Source organism: Dipodomys spectabilis, unplaced genomic scaffold (genome assembly GCF_019054845.1).
Source record: "Dipodomys spectabilis isolate Male_0828 unplaced genomic scaffold, ASM1905484v1 ptg000081l, whole genome shotgun sequence".
NCBI classification, from domain to species: Eukaryota; Metazoa; Chordata; class Mammalia; order Rodentia; family Heteromyidae; genus Dipodomys; species Dipodomys spectabilis.
In genome coordinates this window covers 22,504,380-22,528,816 of record NW_024870758.1, presented here as the reverse complement: position 1 = coordinate 22,528,816, position 24,437 = coordinate 22,504,380, and the positions used below count along the sequence as shown (strand labels likewise).

Genomic DNA, 24,437 nt, shown 5'->3' with positions numbered 1-24,437 from the left:
AGTAGATGGCTGCAGGATGCGGCACGTGATAGACTTGGCGGCTCACAGCCTGCAGGTGCTTGTGCTTTGGCTGACCTGAGCACATAGGCAAGATCATTTGTCCCTCTCCTGTTTTGCTCCTGACTGTGTTGGTTTCCTGGTTTTTCCTGGAGCTAGTTTTGTTGACATGGAGTGGATGGGCCATTCACTCACCAAAGTTCACTTATGTGTCAGGTTAAGTTTTACAACACTGAGGGAAAACACAGATCATGAATTTAGCTTTCTCATCCTCTGGAATTCAGATCTGACAGCTAGACATGCCTTAGGGCACAATCAGGTGACTTGGAACATTTCAGTTCAGGCTAAGTATAAGGACTGGAAGGAAAAGGTGAAAGTCAGTTCTCACAGACAGTAACAAAAGTTGAAAAATGTTCTTGGTTATTGGCAAAGTTTAACATATACATATGCATACACACTGACATACATACATGCACATATATACACACAGATACACAGGTACGTGTGTGTGATCTTGATGTGTTTTTAGAATGCAGTGAAGTTTTATCTGTTTAGTTTTCATTTCAGGGATGGAGAACTCAAGTTGTACCGGCTTTGTTAAAGTGAGCACTGACTTTCTGTGGAGTCTTTGGTAGGGTAAGTTTCAGATCTGAGTTGATCTAGGCCTTAAACAGTGTTCCTTGCACCCTCCTATTTTTATTTTATTTTCCCCTCCTATTATTAGGTAGGTTCTTCCTTCATGATGGCAAAATTCATGTGCCATATTCCTCAACATTCAAGTGTAACAATAAAGTGAAACTTGTCTTTTTAGTAAAATCTTAAGAGTCGTCCCTAATTTGAAGAGTTCACATCCAACTCCCAAATTGAATACCATGTTCTGATTAGTTGGGTCACTCCATGTTTAGCTCTACAGGACTCAGAACAGCAGAGGGTGTATACCAGATTGAAGGGTTGTAACTGTCAAGTGGTTTATGGCAGTGGAAAAACTGGAAAGGAAAAGAGTTCTACAAAATGATTTCATAAAGCATGTTGGTGCCCTTCTTCAGCAAGAAAGAGCACTGTTCTGTTCTCTTGAATCACTTAGATTTTGCTTAGTTTTTAAGAGGTGGTAAAGTTCTTGGAGTATTTTCTGGACAAGTCCATCTTCCTTCAGAAGCAGGGAGCCAGGGCTGATGCCCCCGAGATGTTCATTGCTGTTGATCAAATTGCAGAAGGCCGTAAGGGAAGCTGTACTTGGAAGCTCAATGGTGTGGCATTAGCTCAGTTAGCTTTCACCATGTGCCATTCCATCAAGGATTGTAGCTGCATGTCTCTTCTCCATTATGTTTTGTTTGTCTCCAGAAACACGTGTTCTCATTTCTCTCTGGCCATTCTGATTCATTTTGGGTGACTGTCTTGTCAGCTTGGGGCTGGGGAGAGGGGAAGATAGGCTGCGTTTTGGCCACATTTCAAGCCTGGTGCAGCATCCTGCAGCCAGCACCATAAGCTGTATAATTTGTCCATGGAGGCCTATGCATTATAGAAATGAAAATTCCTTGCCTGACAGCACTCATTGCTTAGCATGCAGCAATTTGGCTGTCAGAAACAGCTGGCCCTGCAGGGTGGGACAATAGAAAGGGAGACCAGAGAGAGGCCAGTGCTTTCTCAAGTCTCCCACTGTGAGAGGATCAGGTTACTGAGACTGTCATTAACAACTGACTGCCGGGGGCTCACAGGCACAGCTTCCAGGGAGCAGGAGTCTGTGGCTCAGACACTTAGTGATTTTCTCCCATTTTTGCTGAGTGGAATAAAAAATTAAAAATAAACTGCTAACCTTTGCTGACACTCAGATGTTCAGTTCTGCTGTGCCTTCAGCTGGGTAGGGTGCATTTCTGGGGGAAGAGTAGGTACTGGGACATTGTAGGGGTGTGGGGCAGGATGGGTGGCTGGGTACCTACATGTTGGATGTCTATAGGTTCTACTTACCTAGAATCAATGCTGAAAGGACTATCATGAAGGACTATCTGAGACCTAGTCAAGCATGAAGCAGAGACTGGCGTGTTCCTGACCAGTAAGGGTGAGGTGAGGGATGGAGGAGCTGTGTGGCTCATAGAAAAGTGGCTCTTAGGCCCCAGTCTCCCGTATGGCTGGCTGTGCACTTTCCTGTATTGATTCCATGACTCACAGAGCATGATCTAAGCAGAAAGCACTCTTTAGCTCCAGAGGAGACAGCTGTCTGTTACAGGAAGACATAGTTTCTGGGCTGACTGGTACCAGATTTTTTCCTATTTATTTATACTCTAGTGATGTACTTACTATGAATGTCTTGTGAAGGCTCTTAATTTTTTTTTCCTCTTGAGTAAACAGTGCTTCAAAAAAAAATGTTTTCATTATTATTCTTGACTTTTATTTCACAACTGGATTTCTGAGTGAGGAAAATAGTTAATTTAAAAAAAAAAAGAAATTTCTTTTGTTATTGTTAAAAAGCTTCTTGTCAAGGTATCCAAGGCCTGGCTGCAGTGTAAAGCCAGGCAATGGCAAGTCCTGTGCTGATTTGAAGCCAACAGGGTTTTAGAGGTACTGGATGGCTTGAACTAAGGTCACCTGTTGGAATTGATGGCTGTTCAATGTGACTGGAACTGTATTGCCCCCCCCCCGCCCCCCTTTTCCCTCTCTGTCTGTTTCCGTTTTACATGATAGAGGCTGGAGTTCCCAGATGTTGTTTGGATTAAGGAGCATGTGTGGGGAGGGGGGGAAAAAGCTTTCTTAATGATAATAACAGAGTCAGACTGGCTGGTTCTGTACTGACAGGAAAATGGAGAGATAAAAACTCCATTAATGGTGTGTGCACTGCTTAAGTAGCCAATAAAACAATGCTGTCCTCCCTGGAAGCCAGTCCCAGCCTGGCAGTGCCCAGTGCCAACTGCAGGAGAGAGCAGCTGCTGCAGAGGGGCCAAAGTGTTCTGAGACAAGAGACCAGCTCAGTGATTGGCTGGGGGTGGGGGTGGGGGGAGTCTTTGTTCTCTTCCTCTGCCTTCACCTCCTGTCCTGGTCTTCTCTCCTCCTCCTGAGCCTCCTTCACTTGGCCTCCCCCACCCCATCTCCTATTCATTTTCTAAGATGAGCCCCTTTTTATGCTGGCTGTTCCACAATTCCAGCCATATCTGATTAAAACTTAATGATTATTCACAGAATGAAGTTGGCTGGTAGTTTCCAAGCCCACTTATTTGGGTTAGTGAATTTGTGACCATGGGGAAAAATTGTTTTTATTTTGTGCCAATACTGGGTTTTGAGGTCAGAGCCTGGGCACTGTCCCTGAGTTTTTTTGTTCAAGGTTGTTGCTTTGCCACTTGAGCCATAGCTCCACTTCCAGCTTTTTGGTAGTTAACTAGAGATAAGAGTGACATAGACTTCCCTGACCGGACTGGCTTTGAAGTGTGATCTTCAGATCTCAGCCTCCTGAGTAGCTAGGATTACAGGTATAAGCCACCAGTGCCCAGCTGGAAATGTTAATTTATATGAAATGTTTCCATGGTTATAGTCCGCAAAGTGTGTTAGTTATCACAGACGTGATACTGAGTCCTTCCCTGACAATTTTGGATCTTCATATTTAAACACATAGTTCAAAAAGGGTCTCATTTTGGAAGAGATCATTGGAGAATGGCAAAGGTTGTTTTGGTCAGCATGCATTCTGAGAGACTTGCCTGAGCTCTTTCTCTCACTGGAGCTTTCCTAGTAGGTCCTCCGCTAGGTCATGTTGTGTGTTACTTTAGAACTTACTGCCCCCTGGTAATGCAAGCCCTTAGGGCCAAAGAAGGGAAGGAAAGAAGTTACTATTAAGGTAGAATAAAAATCATCCCTGTACATTTAAAAGAGAAGGGAGCTAGTTCTGTCTGTCTTGCCTCTGAGCTTAAAGTTGATGTTTCTTTGCCTGCCTGTATGCCTGCCTCCTTGCTTCCCTTCCTCCCGATACTGAGGATCAAACTCAGAACCTGGCACACACTAGGTAAGCAAGCACTCTATCATTGAGCCACACTGCCAACCCCACTACTTTGACTTTTATTCACAATGCACAAGGGATCAAGGGTAGACAGTTGAGTGTTGATTTTTGTACCATTTTGTAGACTGTAGACTTTACATATATTAGGAAGTTGGTATCAATATCCTCATTTTACAGACAAAAGGAACAAAGCCTGAGGGATTAACTCAAGTTTGTTTCTCCTGTTCATAGGTTCAGTTGGAAGAAGACAAACACTATGAGCCTACAGACTGCATTTATGAAACGTAATTCAGGTAGACATCTATTGAAAAGAGGCTGTCCCTCCTGTAGACTTTTTGGACTATTTGTGGTGTGGACTATAGGGTACACAACTACATTGGTTGATTAATTGATTTGGTTGATTGGGATTCACAGCCCTAGCCCCCAGACATTACTTTCAAACCTGAAAGTCTCCGTGGTGGAGGAAACAGATTTGTTTACTTTTTATTATCACACTTGGGAGGGCTCACCTTGTGTCAGGTACTCTTTGACTGGAGCTGGGACTCAGAACTGAAGAGCATCAAGCCTTTCTGTTACTGAGGGTAGTGATCGATTCCTAATGTGCAAAGCTAGGGATGCGGAAGACATAGACACTAACCAAACATCCAGGAGAAGTGAGGTTTTAGAAGAAAAAAAAAGTTTTACCTCCCCGAATGGAGTAGTTGGAACAGAAGGAAGGCCTTGGGTTAGATGTGTTAAGAGGAGCAATAGGGAATGGTTTCAAGTATAACCTGCTTTCCTTTTTGGAACTCCATGTAGGTATGGGCTTTGTGTTCAAACTCATAATCCTTCTTTGGCTCTCAAGGGTTGGTAGTAACAGGTGTGTATCCCCAGACCCAGATTTCAGTTGCATTTTTATTATATGCAAATAGTTTTTCTTATTCCCTTGGAATGCTGTATGAAAATATCATGAGTCTAGGTAACTTATAAAGGCAAAAGGACTTAGTTTTTACATGTCTGGAGGTTGGGAAGTCTTAAGAATAAGGTATTTACTCATAGTAACTTCTTGCTGAGTCCTCAAGTGATAGAAGAGGTGTGTGAAGAATGAGACTGGTATCTGTGAATTCCTATTGTTTTTGAGAAATGGCAATAAGTGTATATATGAGAGTCTTGGTTCCTCTACTGTTGTTGCTTTTGAAGTGTAATAAACTGCACAATCGGGAACTACTCAGTTATCTCTGGAGAGAGAGAACATTGTCACCTAGGGAAGCTTTTTCTAGCTTTGGCACGTCCCTACTTCTGTGGGGTATTCACATTTTCCGGCCTCTTAAAAAAAAAAAAGTAACCTTGCCTCTCATACTTGTCTTTGCCAAAAGTACTAGGAGTTGTCTAACTCAGAAGTAGAAGTGGTTTTGTGTGTTTGTATACGAGTGTGTGTGTGTGAGAGAGAGAGAGAGACAGACAGACAGACAGACAGACAGAGACAGACAGAGACAGAGAGATGAGGATAGTCCATCTAAAAAAACCAAAACTTAAAATAGTTTCATACCCAGGGCAGAATGTACTCTAGCCATACTTTCTTTCACTCTACTATATTCCTTACTCTTTTTTTCTTCCTTAGAAACAGAGTCTCACTCCTCTGTATGGCATTCTCACAATAAAAAAAAAAAAAAAGAAACAGAGTCTCACTATGTAGCTTAGTCCAGCCTTGAACTCACTACCAGTGCTGGGATTACAAGTATGAAGGGCTTGCCATCACACTTGTTTTGTATACCATTCTTCATGTAGAAGAATCCATTTTTCAAAGTAGAAAACAATGGGAAGGTATCCTCATGGTTTTGTTAAACCAGTCTAAATCTGGTGATAAGTTCAAAGTGACTGAGTTGAATTTATGCTAGTGTGTGTTATCTTAAAATAAGCCTAATTGTCTAGCAGTGTTTTTGACAGAATCAAAAATACTGTTCATGAAACAACTGAACACATTTTAAAGTTGTTTTCTAAAAGTCCCTCCCCAAATGCTTAATGCTTTCAAAGTTAAAATAATAGACGCTAGCCTTTTCTTTCTTCTCTGACAGCTTGAGAAAATAAGCCATTTAAAAACTTACAGAAGATTATCATCTCCCTCTGGGCCTTAAATATAAAAAAGCAAAGTCAGGGAGACAAATGGGTTTAGTGACCTGGAACTTGGTTGAGTTTTTCCTAGAATTGTTGACAGTGTGAATGGTAAACATGGGCAGTCACTAGTGTTCTTATTTCCTTTTTATACTCCTTGTGCTTTCATGTTGTGTTGTCTAGTTGAAACAGTTATGAGTATATTGCGTGTTTATTACTGTGTCTGTCTTTGTGACACGCAACTTCTGGTTACCTAGAGAGCTACCACCCTTTTTAGAATTATATATGGCATAAAGTTTACACATATCTCATATATATATTTGTATGCAGAGGTACAAACGCTGTTTTGTCCTTTGTGCATATGTCTAGGGGTGGTGTGTGTGTGTGTGTGTGTGTGTGTGTGTGTGTGTGTGTTTGTGATTACTGGGGCTTCAACTCAGGCCTTGTCCCTTAGATTACGCATTCAAGGCTAACACTCTACCATTTGAGTCAAGTTTTACTTCTGGATCTTTGCTGGATAATTGGAGACGAAGTCTCAATGAACTTTCCTGCCAGGGTTGGCTAGGAACCATGGTCCTCAGATGTCAGCCTCTTGAGTAGCTATAATTATGGACATGAGCCACTAGCACTTGGCTTAAGTTTTTGACTTTTAAAAATTACTCGTACAAATAGAGCACTTTAAAAATAATAATGGAGCTAAGAACTCAGTGAGCAATTGATTTCAGGGTAAAGTAGCTCAGTGCTGAAGCATTTGCCTTGGGGTTGATCTCAGCATAAACAAACAACAGGAATCCAAAGAATGAATTTATTTCACATTAGAACTTCTGGCCCAGTTGGGAATTTGGGGTATTGACGGTACATATAGATGCTTTGTATTAATTGTTGAGTAAATTGCCTCTTGAGAGTTGCAGTATCACAAATGATCAAAAAGCTAATGTTTCAACTTGTGCGGATATAAATTAATCACAGGTGTGGAATCTCCAGGCTGGTGATGAAAAGGCCGCTAACAACCAACCTCAGGCAAGTTTCATTTTAGAGAATTAGTCTATCAAAAAAAAAATCTGGATGTAAAACTATATGCTCTAATTAGAAGTAACCAAAAATCAAGAGGCTGTTATTCTGTTAGTAGACTGAATACTTAAGAACACAAGAGATGTAAGTATGGAAAATATCTATGCTTTGTGATTACTCACAAAGAATTACTTGAGTTAAGGAATCCTGAGGTTCACATATTATAGATAATGTGAATCTTGATAACAGCCTGTGATTCTGGAAGCAAGTCTAGCTCCACCCTCTCATCCACGTCATTCCTGCTCAGAAGTGAACTTGGAACTCAAAGATCAGGACTCCAGAGGGTACTCCCTCAGTTCTAGGCAGATTGGTTTTAGTTCTGATTCTTCACTTGATGTAATTCTTCCTGTTTCTTGGTTTTCCCTTTTATTTTCTTCATTTTTTTTTTTGTTAGATGTATTTCCATATTAATTATATCGGTCTGAGCTTGGGGGTGGTGATTGGCACAGCATACACTACAGAGAGGAATGCAGTTCAGAGTATAATAGTTGTGTGTTAGTAGCTTTCTGATGTGACAAAATATCTGAGATAACAAATTTTAAAGGAGAAAAGTGTATTTTGGATCATGAGTTCAGAGGTTTCGACCCATCGTTGTCTGGTCCCATTGCTTTGGTCCTCTGGTGTCATAGTGCATTGAGGTGGGAGCCCATGGCAAAGCAAGTCATCTCATGGCTACTGGAAAAGAGAGATGAGGGAGTCAGTGTCCCAGTATCCTCTTCAAAGGCACTCCCTCAGTGACTTGCCTTCCCTCTACTGTGCTGCACCTATTTAAGATTCCTCCACCTCCTAATAGTGCCATAGGCTGGTGACAAAACACTGGCACAAACATTGTGAGGACGTTTCCAAACCATAGCATGGTGGGAGGAAGAGCTTTTTCCAATTGCAGCCCTTTAAGTCACTTTGACTTCGAGTTTCTAGGACGCCAGCAAGTGAGAGCCTACCTGCAGGAATTGTGTAGGTACGTGGCTCCACGTGAACAGCTTAGAAATAATTTTCTGGGGAAAAAAACATATCAAACATTTTTCTTGTAAGAAGACTGATCTCCTTTTTCACTGACAACATCTTAGTTTCCAGCAATAGAACATTGTATTGTTAGCATTTCAGTGCATTTTTCAGTTCTGTCTTTCTCTCTCTCTCTCCTTTCTGTAAAATTAAAAAAAAAAGAGGATTATGTTAGAAGTGCTAGAGTATGTTTGTATTAATTGAAATATGGTAGATTCAAACTCAAATAATGTAATTCCTTAGAAAGGCAAGGTCAAAGATAAACAAAATGAACACCAGGAAACAGGTACTTAAAGGGGGCATAATAGGGTCATGGGAAGAGGGGCAGATGAATAAATAGAAGTAGGGGGAATGCAATCAAGAATTCGATGTATATTCTATGAAATTAAGAAAAATTAGAAAGGGAGTGGGTTGGGAGGGAGAGTAAGGACGTTGAAAGGAGTGGCATTGATCTGTATTCATATACTGCTTTGTAAAATGGCAACTTCTTTATACAACTATTTAAGGAAAATAAAAATACTAAAAAAAAAGTACTAGAGTAGATACTACCTTCTTCAAGGGTAAATCAGTAGGAAGCTGTGGTTGAATATATATGTTAATTTGAACATTATCTTTTTGTATAAAATGAGTATCACTTGTAAATTTCTATCTCTTTAGGGTTTAGGGAAGAGATACTTAAAAACTGAGACAAGACTTAAAAGTAGATTCTGGTATGCCTACCTTTTCTAACAAAATTATTTATATCTATTGTTCATATTTCCTTGGAGGGTCCTTTTTCTCTTTTTCTTTTTCTTTGAATCCATTACCAACTTATATCCATTCATTCATCAACACTTATTAAGGATCTACTATTGTAAAACTATCTCTGATAGTTTGGAGTAAAAAAATACTTGTTTTCTTTGAGCAGTCCATAGACTAGGGAAATAAGAGTGTACATTTTGTATATTGAAATGTGCTTATGGTGCTCACGCTGGAAGCAGAGGTATTTGTCAGATTGTTGGACAAGAGACATTTTGGGTGGACATATGCAAAGGTAAAAGGTGAACAAGCTCAAAGTGTCTTTAGAGAACTGTAAGGTGTGGTTAGGGTGATGGCGCAGGTGGAATCAATAAGTGCAACGGTAAGCTTAGCACAAGTGGCAGAGCACTAGCCATGAGTGGATAAAGCCAAGTGAGAGCACAAGGCCCTGACTTTAGTCCCCAGTATCAACACAACAAAACAAAAAGTAGTAAGTAGATGAATCTGTTTTCTTATCAGGACACATACAGGTGGTTTTATTTTAAGATAGCAGTGTAGATCTGGCAACTGTTTACAAAATGTACAGTTAATCCGATATAATTACGGAGAACTAGTATACACATATACATACCATAGAAGCAAGAAAACAAAGTAATTCAAGATGTGATTCACATTTCCTTTTATTTTTAAATATCTGTAAGACTGTATAAGAATTTGTGGCACTTTTTATTCCTGCTTTGAAACCTAGGGTAGAAACTTAGCAATGTACTGATAAGAGTTTTCTGTGCTGGTAGCTGGTAGCTTATGCCTGCAATCCTATCTACTTAGGAGACTGAGATCAGAGATTAGAGGCTTGGAGCTAGTGGGGTGGGAGTGGGGAGTCTTTGAAACTAGCTCCAATTAAATAGCAGAAATGCTGGAATGGAGGCATGGCTCAAGTGGTAGAATATCTACTGTGAACAAACACATCTAGTGAGATCACAGGGCCCTGAGTTGAAGCCTCAGTACCAAGAATGCACACACGTGCACATTTTCTTTATCATGTTAATGCATTTGCTTGTCTTTGTTTTTTTCTTTTTGGGAATTTTAAACATAATTTATTCTATAGGTATTTAAATCAGGCTGAACTCTGTGTTAGACCAGGATTGGATATGGAGCATGATGATGGAAACAGAGGTCTTACTTTCGAGAGTGTCTTTATGGAAGCTTTGCTAACATATCCGTATGTGCAGTAAATAGGCACAATGAAACAAAGTGCCAGACATCCAATTAGAGAACCAGAAAATCTGGTCCTGACCCAGTGGGTGGCATCCCTGTGAACTCTTGTAAAGGTGTCCAAGATCCTGAGCTGATGAAAGGCTGTATGGTTATTATATGTGAAGGTAATCATCAAGGATTACCACATTCTAGTGAGACAGCAGGTAAAACATGGATGCCTTGTGGTCACAGGGAGGGCTGAAGTGTTGCAGGGATGGTGTGTCCACACATGAAAGCTGAACCCAACAGACTGAGAAGGATGAGCTAATTACCATTCACGTCTGATTCTGTTTAGGGGTGGCAGGCTGGGAGAATGGAAGAATGGCAGATTTCTCCTTCTTTTACTAGATGTTCTTAAACCTCGACTCAAGGTGATCTGATTCTCCCCTCAGAGCCTTTGTGAGATTACAGAGACACCAGGGATGAAGCCACGTGGGTTTGTACCTAGAGGTTGTCATGGAACTCAGTTCTCACCCAGATATTGACCAGACACCATGCATCAACTATAGACCTTTTAACTACTTAAGGGCTGATGGAATTGAACAAACAAAACACAAAAAAACTGGAAAAGCAAAAACAGTAAAGGTATAAAGTTTGAAAATAATAGGGAAAAGGTGACGAACCCATTGGGCTTTCTTTTTTAAATATATATACTATATGGTATATATTTTTATATACTATCTATATATCTATATATATTTTGTTGGTTGTGGGGCTTGAACTCTGGGCCTGGGCATTATCGCTGAGGTCTTCAGCTCAAGGCAAGTGCTCTACCAATTGACCCACAGTGCCACTTCTGGTTTTCTGGTGGTTAATTGGAGATGAGAGTCTCAGGGACTTTGCTGCCTGGGCTGGCCTTGAACTGTGATCCTTAGATCTCAGCCTTCACAGTAGCTAGTATTACAGGCCTGAGCCACTGGCACCCTGCTAACAAATGCATCTCGACTAATACATCTTGAGTCATTCCTTCCAACATGCTCACCCATTCCTCACAACTCATTCCTTCCCTATTCTTAATTTTGTAGGATATACATTGAGTTTTTTACTACATTCCTCCATCCCTGCTTTTCTCCATCAGCTTCTTTTTTTGAGCTACCAACAGGCTTAGAGAAAGCCTTACTAATGAATTGGTAGTGTCAGTTGGCTAGAAAAATTGTGTCTGTTTCTTTCTCAAATTGGTTATACACCAATATTGGACACAGGGAAAGAGAGAGAGGGGGAAGGGAGAGAGAGAGACTGAGAGAGAAAGAGAGAGGAGAGAAAGGAATGTTTTATGGGCCATCTATACATGAGTAGTGTTTGTATGTGTGTGTGTTTGTCTTTCTACCTTTTGTGGAATCTACTCTTTTATGAGGGCATACCTCATACCTCGTGGGGAAATGAGAAAGGGAGGAGTTATATTCAGTGTAGCCTTTGCAGTTGGTGTCTTACAGCTACAAGTGGAAGAATATGGTCTCTTGAGTATGGTCCTGCTTGGTTCTTTTCAGGCTTTCCTGTGGAGTACTTCAAAATACTTAATGAGGGGCTGGGAATGTGGCTCAGTGGTAGAGTGCTTGCCTTGCATGCATGAGGCCATGGGTTTGATTCCTCAGCACCACATAAGCAGAAAATGCCGGAAGTGGTGTACGGCTCAAGTGTTAGAGTACTAGCCTTGAGCTAAAGAGCTGAGGGACAGTGCCCAGGCCCAGAGTTCAGGCCCCAGGACACACACACACACACACACACACACACACACACACGCGTGCACACGCACGCACGCGCATACACACACACACACACACAGCACAAAAATCTTAGTGATTATAGTTTTTAGACCAGCATTATCATACACATCTGTGATCTTAGTTACTGGGAGGCACAGACAGGAGGATTGAGTTCAAGACCAGCCCTGGTACCATTTGTGAGACTCTGTTTTAAAACCAAAATAAAGATAATAAGGGTAGGGACATAATTTAAGTGGTAGAGTAGGAAACAAGGCCTTGGGTTCAATCCCTAGGGCCCTCCACCTCAAAGTAATTTTTATGAATCGGAATGCCAGATTGTATCCATATGATTTCAACCTCCATCATCTTCAGCATCTTCCCTTTTTTACTCCTTCATGTGGAGTTTATAATAATTGTCTTTATTAGCACCCACTATACACATTTTACTTCACACGTGGCCACTTTGTAGGGAAATTACAATGCCCGTTTTGCCTGTGGGGACTGTTGCAAGGACAGTTGGCTCAGGCTGTGTGACTATTGGATGGCAGGGCTAGGATTCAACTCAGCACCTGGGACTCTCTTGTCTACTGTAGCTTGCCGCCTTTGTTCCCTCAAGTCTTACCCTTGATCCTCTCACTTTATTTGTCTGGCACAAATAAACGAGTCTTTGGTTGGACAAATGAAAGAGATTTTGATGGAGCGCCAAACCACTTCAGTGGAGGGTTTTGAGGTTACAGAGTATAAGCAGGTTATCTTCAGAAGTGTAGTCTGGTACTTAATTATGCTCAGTAATTAAGTAATCCACAGTTGGTCCCTCTCCTCTCAGCTAAATTATATGTTAAATTCTGAAGGGGAAAGGCACTCTGATAGTTGTGCCTTAAATCCTGTTGCTGGGGCTAAAATATTAGGGATGTCTACGTTGTATCTTCTCTTTGGTTGATATTTAGGCCAGGAGAGAGATTTTCATGAAAATACCCTGGAGCTTGCATTCTTTCTCATTTCCTCTGGTTTCCCTCCACTTACTTCTTTACAAATCTAGTGAGCCGATCCCCACTCAGTCTCTAGATGTTTACCTGGACAAAGAGGAGTGATCCTGTGGTAGGGTTCTTTTCCAGGATTTCTTGGGAAATGTACTGTGTGTATTTTCCTAAACCTTAAGAAAAATCAGTTATCAGCCAAGTGGAAAAAAAATAGAATTCTCTTTCCACAGTTAAAACAGTCCACATAGAAACATTAGTAGATAAAAGGAATCCCCTGATATCAAGGTGAAGGCAAGAACAGGAAAAGGTGACACTGGCATTGAAGGATAAGGTTGACATTTCTTGAAGCCAGGGCAGGATAGACTTGGTCACCATTGCTTGTAGTAGTTGCTATGTTGTAAATGTCTGCTATTACGTGAGTTACCCTTGAAAATAAAGTAAGTTTCTATATATAGCATACAGTATACAAATCCTGTGTGTGATGTTGCAAAAAAAAAAAATTCTAGAAAGTGAGTTTTTAAATTGGAAGCCTCAACACGTGATTCTGTGTTCTATGAATATTGCTTATGGATTTGAACGTAGATTACTACAGAGGTCAACAAAGTTTCCCTAGTAAAAATTCTAGGCTTTGCAAGCTGTATGGACTGGTACAACCATCATCTCTTGCCACTTCACTGTGAAAGCAACTGTAGACTAAATGGAAAAATGAACAAGTGTGCCTGTTGCAAAACAGACTGTGGGCTGGATTTTGCCTGATATTGGATTACTATCCAATAATGTTTGCTGGCATTTTCTAGATTTTAGTATTTGCTACAGACCACAATTCTTTGTAAACAACACTGAGCCTCCTATTTCTCACTTAGCAATGTTTTTGTATAACCATATAATAAACAAAGTTTACAAGTAATTTGGTCGTTGTTGCCTTTCGTTTGAATTTTTGAGACAGGGGCTCACAGTTCTGTTTCCAAGGCTACCCTCAAGCTTCTGCTCAAGCAGCCCTTATGTCTCAGCCCCCCAAGTTGCTTGGACTATGATATGCTCAGTCACTGTTTGGATGTATTAGGAATTTTTGGGAATCCTAGAGAAATTCCTGGAAATTCTCATTTTCCATCCTCAAATTGAATACTAATATTTGTTGAGAATTTGGAAACTCCTAGAGTCAAGGAGTTACTGGTCTTCCATACTTAACTTCCTGATTCACTTTGCATCCATCTTACCCCTTCTGCTCTGCCCTTCTGCAGGTTCCCCCTACCAGGACTTGGAAATTGAAATCTTGGGAACTAACAAGACCCCTTTGACTTTCTCCAGAATTACAAGTGGGTCAGAGCCACCCCCCCCCCCCCCGCCCTGCCGTTGTACCCCCTCATATTCAAGCTACTGGAGTAGATTATTCTTGAAGAATATGTACTGTTCACATGCCTGCTTTTATACCAGTGTTATTTTGTTTTCTTTTCTGTGATACTGGAGATCAAGCCCAGGGCCTGTCATATTCTAGGCAAGCACTCTATTGTTGAATTACATCCCCAGTTTCCCTATTGCTTTAAAGCCAGCTAAAGAGAATGTTTGTACTGTCATACAAATGGTTTATGTTTTTATTTGGGATTGGTATGTTTAAACTTTATCTGCTGTAATGCTTTAACACTTTAGTTATCCTAAAAGGTAGACAAGGAAAAGGAACTAAGAATACCTAATATGAGCATTCAGTTCAGTGCTTACTGCCAAGAGATTTAGCATGGTTGTCATTAATGGCAGAGTCTTAGAGTCAAAAAAATATGAATTGATTTTTGGTTTTGTCATATTAAAAAATTGTGACTTTGGCTACTGTTACTTAAACCAATGTGAAGAAGATTTTCTTATATATAAAAGGTGATAGTATTTTATTTCTATTTTGTTGTTGTTGTTAGGATTAAATCAACACAAATAATGTGGTTAGCACAGTATTAGAACTATATGATAATTAGTAATAATTAAAGATAGAAGAATTTATTCTATTTCATGGAATAGGAAAATTGATAGTGAATGATTTTTGTCTGGTTAGAAGACTCTGTTTAGCTGACTCCTAAGTCCATGTTCTTACTACCATATCCCATTTTCTCCCAAGTAATTATGGATTATAGTAATTCCACAAAAAAGAACACCATGGTTGTTTGGGTGATGGGGCTGGTTGATGGCTTGCGAAGATACAGGATGGGTCTTAGAAGGTAGAAATATTTTGGAAGACACAAGCTTTAGAGCTGATAATGAAAACGTTGCGAAGACTTGTTTGTGTTTTTTTCCCCCTCTCATTGCTTAGTTGCTTTGTTGACTGCCAAGAACTTGTTTAAGTACTTTTTCTGTTTGCCGATTTAGAGCCCATCACATTACAAGGACTTAAAAACTGCTATGTTTGTTCTTTTAAGCTGGATTAAAGATAAATGTACCACTAAGTTTAATGCCTAAAATTGGAGGTAGAAAGTTGAATTAGATTTTTCTCCTTCACAGCTATCTTCCACGGAACCCCTTTACAGGAATGTGATTTTGACTTTTATAGCTCAGATTTTTACACAGCTCAATTATCTGCCAGTAATTAAAACTCCATAGCCAGAAATATGTTGGCTAAATTTTTGGAAAAAAACCTTAGGTCAACAAAACTCTAGCGCCAACTTGCTAGACTGGTTATATAGATATTTAACTGTATAAATATCTGTGAGTTTCCTTTCCCCTTCTCTCTCCCCTTCCCCTTCCCCTTCCTCTTCCTTTTCCCTTTCCCATTCCTTTTCCCTCTCCTTTCCTTCCCTTTCTTCCTTTTTAGGAGGCCTCTTTTCATATTTTAAGTCACTCTTATAATTTTTTCCCCTTTCTTCTTGACTCTTACGATTTTTGAACAACATTTTCTACTACCTTTCAGGTCTGCTGAGCTTGCTCATTGATGAATGGTATTTGTGAGGAAATGGTTTCATACTAGAACATCAGGTTTTGCTTAATATCATTCTTTTCTTGCTTGTAGTACACCACAGTTTTGACTTCAGAGAGAGCCCAATGCATTTGGAAGCAAATTTTAAATTTCATTTACTTTCAAGATTTGATTTTTAGCCAGTAACACTCAGGGGCCAACTCTATATTAGTTACCATGAAAGAGGGATGGAATAGATGAATAATACATGATCCTCACCCAGTTTTAGGACAAACCCAGCTCATGGAGGAGAACCTAAATTCCACAGTGAGTCCTAGTGATTGTAAATGATAGAGAATGAGAAAGATCTGGAAAAGCTAAGAATATTTCAAGAAGGAAGATCAGAGGCAAGAGAACCTGAAGCAGGGATATGATTGGCTTACCTCTCCTGAAGGGTAGGAGGAGTCTGATATAGTAAAGATGACAGGGCTGAGGGAATAGTTTGGAAAAACAGATTGGTGTATAGTTCAGCTTTGGGCATTTGCCTAGCAAGACTGCATTCAGTCCTCAGCACTTCAAATAAAACAACAACAACAAAAAACAATTCAATCTGACTTCTAAACAGAGTAAGAAAAAAAGAAAAAACTTTTACATGCCTGCATTTAAGCATTTTCTTGTATGTCTGAAACGCCCACAGATAAAGCACCTCTGACCTTTGCCTACTCCTTTATGCTTCTTAAAATGAAGTTTATTGATAGCAGAACAATTTTAGTGTGAACAATTTTAGTGTGAATCCAACCAATCCTGGTCCCCAGGAACTTAGGAAATGCCAAACATCTTAAAAAATACCAATATTGAAAATAGTTAATGTCAGAAATTCAGTGCTTTGTGGGTGCTGCTTGGGGAAGAATGTTCTTAACGATATTCTCTTTGGGAATGTATTTTTATTCTACCTTTGTTCAGTGATTTCAGAAAATGACAAACTTCATGTTGACCTCTCTACAGGGAGATCTTTTTATTGTGTCTTATTTTTAGTGCCTTTTTTGTGTCTAGATTCTCTTTTCAATAGCTCATGAGCCTTACTTTAGACTGAAGGGAGGAATGGTTTGATAGTATCTGCAAAACCTTTCCCTTGAATTCCAAGGGAATTCAAGTTGGGGAGATTGTCTTTTCCACATAATTATTTAGGAATGCTGTCTTGTAGGGTTGTTTTCTGCTTAGATTTACTTAGGTGAAAGTTTTCTTGGCAAAATGTTGCTTGAGGTTAAAAAACAACAAAGGAGCTGTTTTCCAAAGAGTGGTATCTAGTGCTTTGTGTTACTAATAATTTCAATGGGAAAGTTTGGTTCTAATAAAAATTTCCTCTTCCTTTGGCAAATGTTGATGTTTTTCAAGTCTCCCTAAAGGAAAAGGGAGGTTGGATGGCTTTTTGTTTTTTGTTAGTTATCTAGAACACCCCTTCCCTTCCGTTTTGTTCCCCACCATTGTTTTGTATGCCTTTGAACTGGACTGTCTACAACTGTGAATTTTGTTCGAAAATGGACCAAAATCAGATATTTCACTGGTTACTCCAGAGATGGTTATTCTTATACTGGTGAATGTTCTGGAAAGGGAGAGGAACTTTTTATTTATTTAGGTTTTTTTTATTTTAATTTTATTGTAAAGATGATGTACAGAGGAGTTACAGTTACCTAAGTCAGATAATGAGTACATTTCTTTTTGAACAGTGTTACCCCCTCTCTCATTTTTTCCCACTTTTTTCCCCTCCCAGCCCTTATTTTCCGCAAGTTGTGTAGTTCTTTTCCAATATAGTGTCTAGTGAGTATCACTATTGAATTGGTTCACCTTTTGGAGAGAACATTATTATTGTAACATTTGTACTGCTAAGATCTTTTTTCTAATGGTGTAAGAGTAAATGGACTTCAAAGGAACTTCTAACGTTTATCAACCTTTTAGTTGTTTGTGTAATTTATAAAAATAATATAAAAATTATATAGACTAATGTGGACCTAGGTGTTTTCAAACATGTCCATCCTTCATTTGTAAATCAGTTTTAATTTCATGGATCAAAATGAAAAGGCTGTGAAGTGTGTACTTCCTTTACCCAGTACAGTTACAATTGCAGACATATCTTGGGCTTAGTTGATTTTCTTTCTTCTTTCCCTCTCCAGCCCTGAGTGCTTGTGAGCATTGTACTGCTGTAGCCAGATTTCTGGAGAGCTCAGCGTTCCTGAAGATTCCAGGAGCACCTCTTCCACTGTCTAGGTCTCCCAGTGAACAGAGTGAGTGAAGTTCTGACCTGGGGCATGCCGCTTGAAGGAGTGTGGGCCTTGGTGACCTGGAGCCAGCTTTAAGGTAGCCCAGTGAACTTTCCCTAAGACTTCTTTCAGCAGTGTTATTTCCAGAGCTGGCAGTTCAGCCATTTCAACAATCACCTCTTTTAATGCTCTTTGGCAGAGATCAAGTCTACAGAGTAAATTCTTTACCACAAATGATTATTTTGTTACTGTATATGAATCCAATATAAGAACTTCCGAACAGCCTACTAGTTTTCAGTTTTTATACTGGCTGAATGGTAGACTTTTTGAGTGGTAGATCTGCATAGTTTTTCTATAACTTGAGCCAAGCTTAACTACTACCAGCATTTTCTGCATATAAAATGCTTCTCATATTCTTTATTCCCTTAGGGCCACATATTTATTTTTTTCTTTTTCATCTTTGTCACATGAACCCTTAGTGTAAGGACATTTTTATATATAAAATGTGCATATTAATTATGTTTGAAAATTGATACATCATGATTACACATTTTGTTTTACAACATGCTTCTCTCCCCCACTTGATATATTTTGGACAATTTTCCTTCAAGCAGAACTTAATTTTAGTCTTAATGCCAGCTTTGTGCTTCTTATGTGACTGTAACAAAATAACCAGTCCCCCAATGAGAAGTTAAACCTATTATTTAAAGGGGAGAAAACAAGGTCATGACTGTGGCATTGGGCTTTTAGTTATTGAATATCTGAGTTTATATTTTCCAGGGTTGATGATGGGCTGCTTTGGGCTGGTATCAGTTGTGCCAAATTTTCATTTTCTGGAGGTCATGTTTAATAAATAAGCATAGTTGTTAGTTCTGGCCTCCATCTGAGGTTTTGAGTTATTTTTCTTGTTCATGGAAGGTAGTGTGAGTTTAAATTAGTTTTAAGAGGATGTAATGGATAACAGGGATGGCATTAAGAAACTGACTTGCATTTTGTATATTTTATTTATTTGAGTTGAGGAGGAAGAGATGATGGTTGTAGTTAATCACTAACTCTGTTATTCTTAATTATGAAGCAGGGTTAAAATTACTCAGCTCAATTGTTGTTTAGTGTGGCCAACAGTGTGATAATCACTAGAAGAGTTTTTTAGGCATCGTGGTTGGGAATGAATATCTGTATTTTTGTTATGAATATTCTGTTATGAATATTGTATTTTTGTATGAATATTTATTTTAGAGAGGTAATACAATCAGTGTATACAGATTGAAAAGATACAAAAAGAATATGGGGTGGAAAATAAGTCTACTTCCTCTTCCTGTTCCCCAAATACCCAGTTACCTTCTCAGGTAACCACTGTTAGCATTTCTCTATGAATATTCCAGAGCGTATATAATAAACAAGTACAGAACCTATAAGCTGTTCATTTTTTTTTACTCAAATGGTAACAGAATGTAAATGTTGCATCTTGTTTTCATTGAAATGATACTACTTTCAAGTTCTTTATGAGTGTTATATATTCATATTTAGTGGATGCCTACTCTTCTGCTATAACAAGGTACTGTGATTTACTTAAATAGTACTACATTGATGACCATATAGATTGTTTCCAGTTTTTATTGTCGTGAACAAAACTGCTTCGACTTCATTCAAACATAAGTGAGTGTCTTATCTGTAGGATCCATTTCTTGTTGAACTGCTGGGTCACAGAACATGTACATTTTAATTTTGGTAGAAATTCATTGCAAAAGTGCTATGTTCGTAGAGCTTAAAAGGTAAGGTGTTAGATTTCACTGACCCAGAATGTAAACAGTGTTTCCTCACAGTGTCAGTCACTGTGTGGTGGCCAAACCAGAGGTCTTTCTCTTTGCCACACTGATAGGTGAACAATATCAGTTTTATTGTAGTTTTTATTTCCATTTATCTTATTTTAATTGACATTGAACATATGCGAGACTAAAAGCCATTGACAATTCTAGTTCTCTTTATGCTATGTCTCTTGTCTATTTTTCCTTTTGGGCAATTGATTTTTATTGTCAACATATTGACTTCTTTTCAAAGCACCGATTGTAATGATCAGTTCATAGCTCTTTTCTCATTGTGGTATGTGCTATTTATCTTATTTTTTGTTTGGTCATTTGCATAAAAAGTTATTTTTCTGTGCTGATTATTCAACTTTTACCAATGTATCAAACCAACAAATATTTATCAAGAACTTGTTCTTGATTATACAGTAGTAAATAATATTTATTATTATACAATAGTAAATAATATTTATCAGGAACTTGTTCTAGATATCTGACTAAATATAGTAAGTAGATCCTGATTCTTGCTCTATAAAACTATGCTTTGAGTGGAAGAGATCATCAATGAAGCATGAATAAAAAGATTTGTGGAAATAAATATATAACCATCCTTTTTGTATCACAATTAAAAGACCATACCCAGTTAGAGATTTAAAAACCTGCTCCTGGTTCCTGTTAGTGTGATATGGATCTGTTTTTAGATTTTTATCTCTGATCCATCTGGAATGTTAAGTTTGATCTAACTTAAATTTTCTTTAGGTGCTCTATTAATTAGAGTAAGTCAGAGTTGCTATAACCAAGAGTTTGCTTTAACCAAACTATGCTATAGTTTAAAAAACACTGACATTTTTTCCCCTCATTTAACACTTCCAGTCTGAGCTAAACTGGTTAGCAGAATAGCCCAAATCCACCAGTTGTTACAAAATTCAGATTCTATCTATTTGCCCCAGTAATTGTCATTGCAATCGTCTGCTTGGCCTTATCTGGACTTTCTCAGAAGGAAGAGCAAAGGAGAAAGTTCATGGTAAGCAATTCAAGCTTCCAGATACCACTGCAGATTTCATTGATGAGAACTTTGTCATGTTAGTACATCGAGCCGCAGGAGATCTGAGGAGTCACCTGGAACCCAAGAAGAATTGAGGAAGGAACTTCTGCCACATTGGCTAGTCACTGCAATACCCTCCTGCTGCCACTAACTGTGACTACCTGGCCCTTGGCATTCCCAGAGAACCCTGCTGTGTGTGTGTCTGTTTGTGTGTGTATGTGTGTGTGTGCCCATGCGCCTGTATGTGCGTGTATTGACTCTTGTGTTGGTAGCCGAGGGAAGCCTTGTATGGTCAATCTTTCTGTTCCAGACTTAAGGGTACTTTACAGATGTGCACTACCAGATTGAACTTTCTTTTGCATTATAAATTCCCATTGTATTTCCTTATTTCCTAGATATCCATTTATCACTTATTTGCTTAAGTAAATACTAGAGTCACTGTTTTAACTCTGGAAGCTTAATATGTTCTTAAAGCCTCACTTCACAGAATATTTATATTTGCTTATTTTTTATTAATATTTTTAATCTAAGCTTAAAAAAATTAATGCCAATCCTGAGGCTTGAACTCAGGGCTTGGGTGCTATCCCTGAACTTTTGTGCTCAAGGCTAGCACTTGACCACTTGAGCCACACTCTTGGCTCCAAAGTGTCTAGCTTTTCACTGGTTAACTGGAGATAAAAATCTCATGGACTTTCCTGCCATGGTTGGCTTCAAACTGTGATCCTCTGATCCGTAGCCTTCTGAGTAGCCAGGATTACAGACATGAGCCACAGGAACCCCACTTAGAAGAGTTATTTGATCAATACTCTCTTATTCCCCAAAGAAAACTTATTAATAATATTATTAGGATCTTATATACATGAACTTTGTTAGAAAGGGCTCAGATCTCTAAGAGATTAATTTTCTTATTTGATGATAATGTCCTGTAATTCTTTTGGGAGACACTACTATTACAGACTCTAGTTTTTCTCCTTTGACCCCCAAATCTTATTTAATCAAAGTTTGAAGAAGGACCAACTTTTACAATCTATTAAATTTAATTATATATGCTTTCTGATTGTGACTAGAAAACTGATACTTAGTTCTCTTTTTATTAAAAATATACTTAAAATAAGAAAAACACAATTTTCCTTGAAGATTAAGAAGGGGTGATATTCCAGAAATTTATTATATAAATTCTTTTGGAGCATAAAAACCTGAGGGGCAATTTTGCACATCTTATATGTGATACATGCTTGTTATTTTTGTGTGTGTTAAATGCAGGTATATATGTATGTATGTATGTATGTATGTATGTATGTATGTATGTAAAATAACACATTCAACCCTTGTCTTTGACTTTTTATAATAAAACAGATTCATGAAGTATACATAGCCTACTTAATTATTGTAAGGTGAATGCCTTTTGTGACTTTCATGCAGGCCAAGAAATAGCATGTTAAGTAGTATATGCTATAGTGTATAGTATGTATGTATTATGTAATATAGTGTACAGGTAGTAAATGCTGTTGTACTTCCTCCCTTGCCTGCCTTTATGGTTTTATCATGCACATGTTCACATCTAGTACTTTAGTTTTGCACATCTTTCTTTATGTCTTCTAAGTGTTTTAAACCTTAGGTTTGCCTTTCTTTTACAATTTGTCTGTTGAACAACTCTTGGAGTACTCATTACTCAATGGCTAGATTTTGGTGTTTTTATCCTCCGACATCATTCAGCTTGTTTTTCTTTGAGTATGAAATGATTTTTTTTTTTTTTTTTTTTGTGCTGCTCCCCTGAGCTGCTTTTGCTCAAGGCTAGCACTATCACTTGAGCCACGGTACAACTTCTGGCTTTTTCTGAGTAGTTCATTGGAGATAAGAGACTTTTCTACCCTGGCTTGCTTTGAACCACTATCCTCAGATCTTAGCCTCCTGAATACTTAGGATTACAGGTGTGAGCACTTGGTTTACAGGAATGTTAATTGCTACAGAAAAGGTAATTGTTTTGAAACTTTAGTGATGAATCAAGTATGTAACTGATTCTTCCAATGCAGATTCAGTTTCAAAGGTTTTTACTTACCTTTTTTGAGACAGGATTTTGCTTTTTAGCCCAGACTGGCATCAAACTCGGGATCCTTCTGTTAAAGTCTTACTAGTGTGGGTTTACAGGTGTTATTTTAACTTTTTTGTCCTACAACCTTATCTCTTTTATTCAATAGAGGGAATTCCGGTTCTCAGAAATACCAAGCAGTGGTAGAATTAGGATAGATCACAATTAATAATTTTCTTTTATCTGTGTTAAACAGACAATATTCTTAGTACTGCCACAGTACTAGCATTGTACCACTGCTTCAGAGCCCTGAAAAATAATGAAAGCATTCTTCTTTTTTGGGGGGCAGAGATTATTTATAGTTGAAAATGTGCAGATTGGGATGCTGGTAGCTTTTAGATAGTATTTGTATTTGGCGGAGGAATACTTTTAAATTTGTTAGGTGAGGTGCTAGGTTTGTAGTTACATTTAAAAAGTGGTTCTTTTCTTTTCTTTCCCTTCTTTCCCTCCCCCCTCCCTCCCTCCCTCCCTCCCTCCCTCCCTCCCTCCCTCCCTCCCTCCCTTCCTTCCTTCCTTCCTTCCTTCCTTCCTTCCTTCCTTCCTTCCTTCCTTCCTTCCTTCCTTCCTTCCTTCCTCCCTCCCTTCCTCCCTCCCTTCCTCCTTCTCCCTCTCCCCTTCCCTTCCCTCCCCTTCCCTTCCCTCCCCTCCCCTCCCCTACCTTCCCCTCCCTTCCCCTCCCCTCCCCTCCCCTCCCCTCCCCATCCTCCCCATCTGCCTCTCCTTCTCCCCTTCCCTTCCCTTCCCTTCTTTCCCTCCCTCCCTCCCTCCTTTCCTTCCTTCCCCTCTTTCCCTCCCTCCCTCCCTCCCTCCCTCCTTTCCTTCCTTCCTTCCTTTCCCCCTCCCTCCCTCCTTCCCTCCCTCCCTCCTTCTCTCTCTCTCTTTCTTTCTTTCTCTTTCTCTTTTTTCTCTTTCTTTCTCCCTCCCTCTCTTTCTCTATTTTTTCTTTCTGTCTTTCTCTTTCTTTTCTGCCTTTCTTTCTTTCTTTCTTTCTTTCTGCCTTTCTTTCTTTCTTTCTTTCTTTCTTTCTTTCTTTTTTCTTTCTTTCTCTCCTTTCTTTCTTCCTTCCTTCCTTCCTTCCTTCCTTCCTTCCTTCCTTCCTTCCTTCCTTCCTTCCTTCCTTCCTTCCTTCCTCCCTCCCTCCCTCCCTTCCTCCCTCCCTCCCTCCTTCCCTCCCTTCCTCCCTCCATTCTTCCTTTCCTCCCTTCTTTCTGTCCTTCTTTCTTGCCTAGGGCTTGAACTCAGAGTCTGGGCACTATCCCTTAGCTTTTTTGCTCAAGGCTAGCACTCTACCACTTGAGACAGTTCCACTTCCAGCTTTTTGCTGGTTAATTGGAGATAAAAGTCTCATGGACTTTCCTGCCTGGGAAGCCTTCAAACTATGATACTCAGGGCTGGGAAGGTGGCTCAGTGGTACAGCGCTTGCTTTGCATGCATGAGGCCTTGGGTTCGATTCCTTAGCACCACATAAGCAAAAAGAAAAAAAGCCGGAAGTGGCTCTGTGGCTCAAGTGGTAGAATGCTAGCCTTGAGCTGAAGAGCTGAGGGACAGCACCC

The 24,437-nt window shown here is 39.3% G+C and overlaps 1 protein-coding gene across 1 annotated transcript in view; it reads left to right on the top strand.

Moving 5' to 3' along the window:
* Positions 1-24,437, top strand: part of Acvr1 (activin A receptor type 1) — a 121,448-nt gene that overhangs the window by 31,444 nt on the left and 65,567 nt on the right. Inside the window, 1 exon segment of the mRNA XM_042683502.1 lies at positions 17,862-18,045. The gene's annotated coding sequence lies outside the window, so the exon portion shown is untranslated.